This window comes from Melopsittacus undulatus, chromosome 8 (genome assembly GCF_012275295.1).
Source record: "Melopsittacus undulatus isolate bMelUnd1 chromosome 8, bMelUnd1.mat.Z, whole genome shotgun sequence".
In the NCBI taxonomy this organism is placed as follows: domain Eukaryota; kingdom Metazoa; phylum Chordata; class Aves; order Psittaciformes; family Psittaculidae; genus Melopsittacus; species Melopsittacus undulatus.
This window is the reverse complement of record NC_047534.1, coordinates 727,433-735,000: the sequence shown is the minus strand read 5'-3', so window position 1 is coordinate 735,000 and position 7,568 is coordinate 727,433. Positions and strand designations below refer to the sequence as shown.

The 7,568-nt window shown below is 46.7% G+C and overlaps 1 protein-coding gene across 6 annotated transcripts in view; it reads left to right on the top strand.

Moving 5' to 3' along the window:
- TNRC6A (trinucleotide repeat containing adaptor 6A) overlaps positions 1–2,124 on the top strand; it is a 45,428-nt gene extending 43,304 nt beyond the window's left edge. For all 6 annotated transcript variants that reach the window (XM_034065195.1, XM_034065197.1, XM_034065196.1 and 3 more), the window contains one exon: positions 1–2,124. This exon is cut by the window's left edge and continues 655 nt beyond it. The gene's annotated coding sequence lies outside the window, so the exon portion shown is untranslated.
- The last annotated feature ends 5,444 nt before the right edge of the window (positions 2,125–7,568 follow it).

Sequence of the window (7,568 nt, the reverse complement as noted above, 5' to 3'; positions counted from 1 at the left end):
AATTCCATATTTTTTTTCCTTTTTCCTTTGGTTTTGTTGCATTTTGCTGATGTTGGAGTATGAGCTTTTTTAACTTTGCACTGAATGATGTTCTCTCTGTCCAATCGGCAATATCGGGGAGGCAGCAGTTCACGTGTAAATGTTTACTCAAGGATGTTCTTACAAACAGTGTGCGCTCTCTACTATGCCTTGATGTATGCCTACCTTCTCGTGGTATCGTGGCGTTTCCAGATCAAGTGATGATACTGACTTAGGACGATGAATGAAAAGTATTGCACCAGTTTTTTCATGTATAAAACTAAAGAATTTAGCTCTACAGTTTGAGAAACTGTGGCCACAGCTGTGACTTGCAACCCAGCCTGCAAGCCAGGGGGGTCCTGCACTTTCAATAGGCTTTCAATTTTGTTTTGGGGGTGCCCGTGTCGGGACCTTCTTGTTTACAGAATAGTTCTTTCTTCTTTCTTCCTTTCTTCTTTTTTTTGGTTTTTTGGGTTTTTTTTTGAGGAAAAATGTTTACTCTTCCATCATTTTAGAAATTTTTAAAAAGACAAAAAAAATCCTAAAAATTGAGAATGAAAAAGATGCTTTCTATCTCTGGGAATAACGAACAGTGTTTGGCCATGTCCTTTTGTTTTCTATTCCTGTCTCCTAAATCAAAGAGCATGGCTCTCAGGAAAACCGGTTCCCCAGGAAAAACTCCTTGTAGTTTCTTATAGGAAAAATAAAATAAAAAATAAAAACTCAACTTTTAGCACTGATGAATCCTTATTGCTCTGTAAGACTTTTCTCTGCCAAAAAGAAACACTTGCTTCGAGCTGGAGTTTGACATAACTGCTTTCCGACGCTGTCTTTTCTTAGTGAGTGGTGGTGGTTTGCTAATACTCTGTAGTTAAACAGGTTTTGTAATCCCATCGAGTGGCTGTTCCTGCTCTTGTGACTGTGTTAACGTTTAACTGTCGTACCTTAAAGCCGAACTGAGTAACTATGCATATCCTGTAACCAAGTTCTTGGGCTTACAGAGTTGTTTGTTGTATAAAGGTTTTAAATGTTTAACAAGAAGTTCTCGCAGATCCTTCCTTGCAAAGTGACGAGTTCCATCTCTCTCTGCCACAAAAGGTGTTCGAGATGCTTGTTTAGTCCATGGGTTCCAGACTAGGCAAGGGTAAAACTTTTAACAGTGCAGAAATCGCCATCATTTCATTGCCTTGATTCTAACTGTTTGTGTCCGAAGATGCAAAAGAAGTCAGTGGCTTTTAACTGTTTACAAATAGAATGTGATTGTAAAATGTACAGTTTGGTTGTGTTTGAATTATGAAGTTTCTCCAGATATTAATAAATCATGATGTTTTTGGCTGCTCAGCATATAACTGTCTATTTTTTGTGACTTTATTTGTAGGCTGTTCTCTCTACAGTGCCGATAGGGAACGATCTGACCATAGCTCTGTACTCCCATAGCTTCAGTTCCTTTTCCTTTTAGCAACCTGAGTTTTTAATGAAGAGATCTGCATTTGATTCTAGCACAAGCCTCCCTCCCCGTGCCCGCTATGGGATGAGGATGTCAGTGTAGACCCGCAGCTTGCTTTTCCTTTCTATTCAAGCACCTTTGGGATCCTGTTGCCCTCATCCTCCGCCTGCTCCCACCGGCCCCACCATTTGTGCCCAGCTAGAGATGCTCAAGAGGACACTTGCAAATAAAGGAGAGCATTTTGGAAAATAAACTTTAATGCTTAAACCATCCTGGTGTTTATACCTCATTTACATGAATCATGAACAATGCAGCAGCGCTTAAGTTGTCTTTCACTCTTCACAGTGGCTTAGCTTGTTCTGGAGCAGCTGTAGGGCAGACCCTGTATGTACATAGTGATGTGACTTCAGAATCTGTTACACTTTCCACTTGCCGGATGTAAGTCCTTAACTCTGTTGGATCCAGCATTGTGTGGTACCAGACACTTCTCTGTAACTACTTAGGCTGCTGTCCCAAGCCAAAGCTGGCTGCTGGAGTCTGGTCCTAACGGTGGCAGAGCAGCTCGGGGGCCTCTGCCCCACGTCCATTGTATTGTCAAAGTGTTTGAAACCCCTTCACTGAGCTCGTTACGTGGAAATAAAATGTGGTTGGTTCCAAAAGCTGAACCTTGTGGCCTCTCTGTTGGGCTGTGGGTGTCAGGCCGTCCAGCTCCGCTCCAGGTTCACCAGCTCCATCCCCTCACAGTACGAATGGGGCCGTCGGGCTTTGTGCTGCGGAGAGAGCCGGTGTTCCCCATGGAGCAGCTCTTGGCTTCCAGCACTTCCCTGGAGCATCCCTAAGGCAGCCCCAGGGATGGAGCGGGCACAGCCCCGCAATGCTCCCCCATGGACCAGCCCCTGCACTCACCGGCCGCTGCCTGGACAGCTGATGGAGCAGGGGAAAGGGTGTCCACTGGATGGGCTCCATGGGCCAGCTGGACACGGAGATGTCGCTGGCTTTGCCCGAGTCCACCATGGGCTCGTTCATGCTGCCAGAGCTCGTGTCCCACTCGTAATGGAAACTGGGAAGACAACCCAATGGAATTAAAAGGGGAAGGGGAGGGGTGAACCTGGGCTGGCCCCATCTCTGCTCCCCCTCCCTACCTGGCGGTGCCCAGTGCCGGGCGCTGCTTGGCATCGGTGCCCCGGTCCTGCCGGCACCCGCAGCGGTCCCGCAGCTGCAGCAGCTCCTCCGAGGCACTGAAGCCAGGGTTGTCCATGGAGCTGACCGAGGGCAGCCGGGACCGGGACCAGTACCGGCCTGAGACATCGTCCAGGCGGCAGAAGCGGTGGTAGCTGCGGGAACAGCGACATGCACATGGGTACATGCACACGGGAATGCACACAGACACACACACCTACATGCACACATACACTTGCATTCACACACATACACACATATACACATGCATTCACACACATACAAACACACATATACACTTGCATTCACACACATACACACACATATACAGTTGCATTCACACACACGTATACACATGCATTCACACACATACACACACATATACCCTTGCATACACACACATCATATACACTTACATTCACACACATACGTACACATATACAGTTTCATTCACACACATACATACACATATACTCTTGCATTCACACACATGCATACACACATACACGCACATATACACTTACATTCACACACATACATACACACATACACTTGCATTCACACACATATACTCTTGCATTCAGACACATACATACACACACATATACCCTTGCATTCACACACATACACACACATCATATACACTTGCATTCACACACATACATACACACATACACACACATATACACTTGCATTCACACAGATACTACACACATGCACACACATATACACTTGCATTCACACACATACGCACACATGCACATGCATTCACACACATACTACACACATACACGCACATATACCTTTGCATTCACACACATACACACACATATACACTTGCATTCACACACATACATACACACATGCACGCACATATACACTTGCATTCACACATACACACACATATACTCTTGCATTCACACACATACATACACACATACACGCACATATACATTTGCATTCACACACATGCATACACATATACACACACATATACACTTGCTTTCACACACTTAGATACACACATACACACACATATATTCTTGCATTCACACACATACATACACATATACACTTGCATTCACACACATAGATACACACAAACACACACATATACTCTTGCATTCACACACATACACACATACACACATATATACACTTGCATTCACATGCACACACATATACTCTTGCATTCACACATACATACACGCACACATACACATGCATTCACACACATACATACACACATACATATACACTTGCATTCACACACATACTACACACATACACGCACATATACACTTGCATTCACACAAATACATATACTCTTGCATTCACACACATACACACACACATACACACACATATACCCTTGCATTCACACACATACACACATACACACACATATACTCTTGCATTCACACACACACACATACACGCACATATACACTTGCATTCACACACATACATACACACATACACTTGCATTCACACACATACATACACACATACACACACATATACACTTGCATTCACACACATAGATACACACATACACGCACATATACTCTTGCATTCACACACATACTACACACATACACGCACATATACCCTTGCATTCACACACATACACACACATATACCCTTGCATTCACACACACACATACACACACATAATATACACTCGCATTCACACACATGCATACACACATACACGCACATATACACTTGCATTCACACACATAGATACACACATACACTCTTGCATTCACACACATATACTCTTGCATTCAGACACATACATACACACACATATACCCTTGCGTTCACACACATACATACACACATACACTTGCATTCACACACATACATACACACACATACACATGCTTTCACACACATACATACATACACACACATATACACTTGATTCACACACACACACACATGCATTCACACACATGCATACACACATACACACACATATACCCTTGCATTCACACGTACACACACATACACTTGCATTCACACACACACATACACACACATACATACACACACATGCATACACGCACATATACACTTGCATTCACACACATACATACACACATACACACACATATACACTTGCAGTCACACACATACATACACACACGCATTCTCACACATACATACACACACACATGCATTCACACACATGCATTCACACACATACATACACACATACACATGCATTCACACACATACATACACACATGCACACATATACATGCATGCACACACATACATACTCATATACATACACATATACACATGCATTCACACGCATACACACATATATGCACATATACACATGCATGTACACACATACATACACATAGGCATGTGCATGTACACATACAGATAGAATCATTGAATAGTTAGGGTTGGAAAGGACCTCAAGATCATCCAGTTCCAACCCCCCTGCCATGGGCAGGGACACCTCACACTAAACCATATCACCCAAGGCTTCATCCAGCCTGGCCTTGAACACTGCCAGGGATGGAGCATTCACAACCTCCCTGGACAACCCATTCCAGTGCCTCAGCACCCTCACAGGAAAGAACTTCCTCCTTATATCCTTATACACAAACGTGTGTGCACACACAGACATGTACATGCACACAAACACATGTACATACACACATAGACACGTACATGCACACAAACACACGTACATGCAGACAGATGCACACATATAGAGGTACATAGACATATACGTGCATGCACATATACACTTGTACATACACACATATACACATGCCTACACACATACACATGTGCATGCACACATAGACCCTTACATGCACACATACACATGTGCATGCACACATAGACATGCACATGCACACATACACGCATGCATGCACACACACATGTACATGCATACAAACACACGTACATGCACAGACACGTACATGCACACATAGACATGTACATGCACACATAGACATGTACACATAGACACTTACATGCACACATAGACATTTACATGCACACATACACATGGGTATGCACACATAGAATCCTAGAATAGTTAGGATTGGAAACCATCTTAAGATCTTCCAGTTCCAACCCCCCTGCCCCACTCGTTACTGGTCTCCAGCTGTACATTGAGCCATTGACCACAACTCTTTGAGTGCAGCCATCCATAGACATAGACATGTACATGCACACATGCATACAGGCACAGAGATACACACACATACACGTGCACACACACACATATACACGTGTGCACACACATACGCATGTGCATGCACACACATACACGCATACACGTGCACACACACAAACACACATACAAGTGCACACACAAATATACACACACATATACACGTGCACACACACACACACGTGCACACACACATATGCACACACACACATATACATGTGCACACACACACACATCATAGCAGCTTCCAGTGTCTGAAGGGGCCTACAGGGATGCTGGGGATGGACTCTTCATTACGGACTGTAGTGACAGGACAAAGGGTAATGGGTTGAAACTTAAACAGCAGAGGTTTAGATTGGATCTAAGGAAGAAATTCTTTACTGTGAGGGTGCTGAGGCACTGGAATGGGTTGCCCAGGGAGGCTGTGAATGCTCCATCCCTGGCAGTGTTCAAGGCCAGGTTGGATGAAGCCTTGGGTGATATGGTTTAGTGTGAGGTGTCCCTGCCCATGGCAGGGGTTGGAACTGGATGATCTTAAGGTCCTTTCCAACCCTAACTATTCTAGGATTCTATGTGCACACACACACGCACACACACACATATACACACACACGTGCACACACATATACAAGTGCACACACATACATATACACATGCACACACACATGCACATGTGCACACACACATACACACACATGCCCATGTGCACATACACATATAGACACACACATACACACACACATGTGCCCATGCACACAGGACCCCAGTGACCGCACTATCAGTGCACAGCACACATTCCCACACAGATATCACACCCTAGGGCAGGATCCAGCCCCACACCCGGGTTGGGATGGAGCCCATGGCAGTGCTCACATCTGTCCACAGCCCCACAGCTGCGGGTGGGTCCTCGGAGCAATCCCTGTGGTACATTACGAACCGGGGAGGGGCTGAGCGCTGCTCCCCCCACGGCTGCTGAGGAATGGGGGCCCTGGGATGCAGTGTGTGGAGCTCAGCACCACTCGTGCATCCCCATCCCGGTGTGTGCAGGGCACAGCCTGCAGCACTGCAGCCTCCGGCTCCCCATTCCTGCCTCCACACTGCATGGGGCTGCGGGGAGCATCCCCAGCACCGGCACAGCCACACACAGACACACGCAGACACCGTACCCAGTACAGCCTCTGCAGGGCACTGGAAACAGCCCCTGGTTCCCTGCCACCTACCACCCATTGCTATCAGCCACAGGGGAGTGTTTGCATTGGCAGAGCTCAGCCAGAGCCCACCCTGCATCCCTGCATCCATGTATCCCTGCATCCCTGCACCCCTGCATCCCTGTATCCCTGCATCCCTGTACCCCTGCATCCCTCTATCCCTGCATCCCTGCACCCCTGCATCCCTTCATCCCTTCATCCCTGCATCCCATTGAGCTGTGGCTCTCCTGACCCCACACGAGGCTGCAGCCGCTGCCCCTTGCCCCCAGCACCCAGGGAAGGATCGGAGCCTCAGCCCCACAGCATCAGCTCCATCCCAGCCCCGTCCCTCTCACCTGCTGCGGCTCTGGTCAGCCCTGGCCTCCATCAGCAGCACCTTGAACCTGCGCACGGCAGCGGCAGCGATGACGGCTCCGAGGAGCAGGATGCTGAGCAGGACCCCTGCAGCCATGCCCAGCAGGCTCTGCTGCGTCACCCGCCGGTCACACCGCAGCCCCATGAA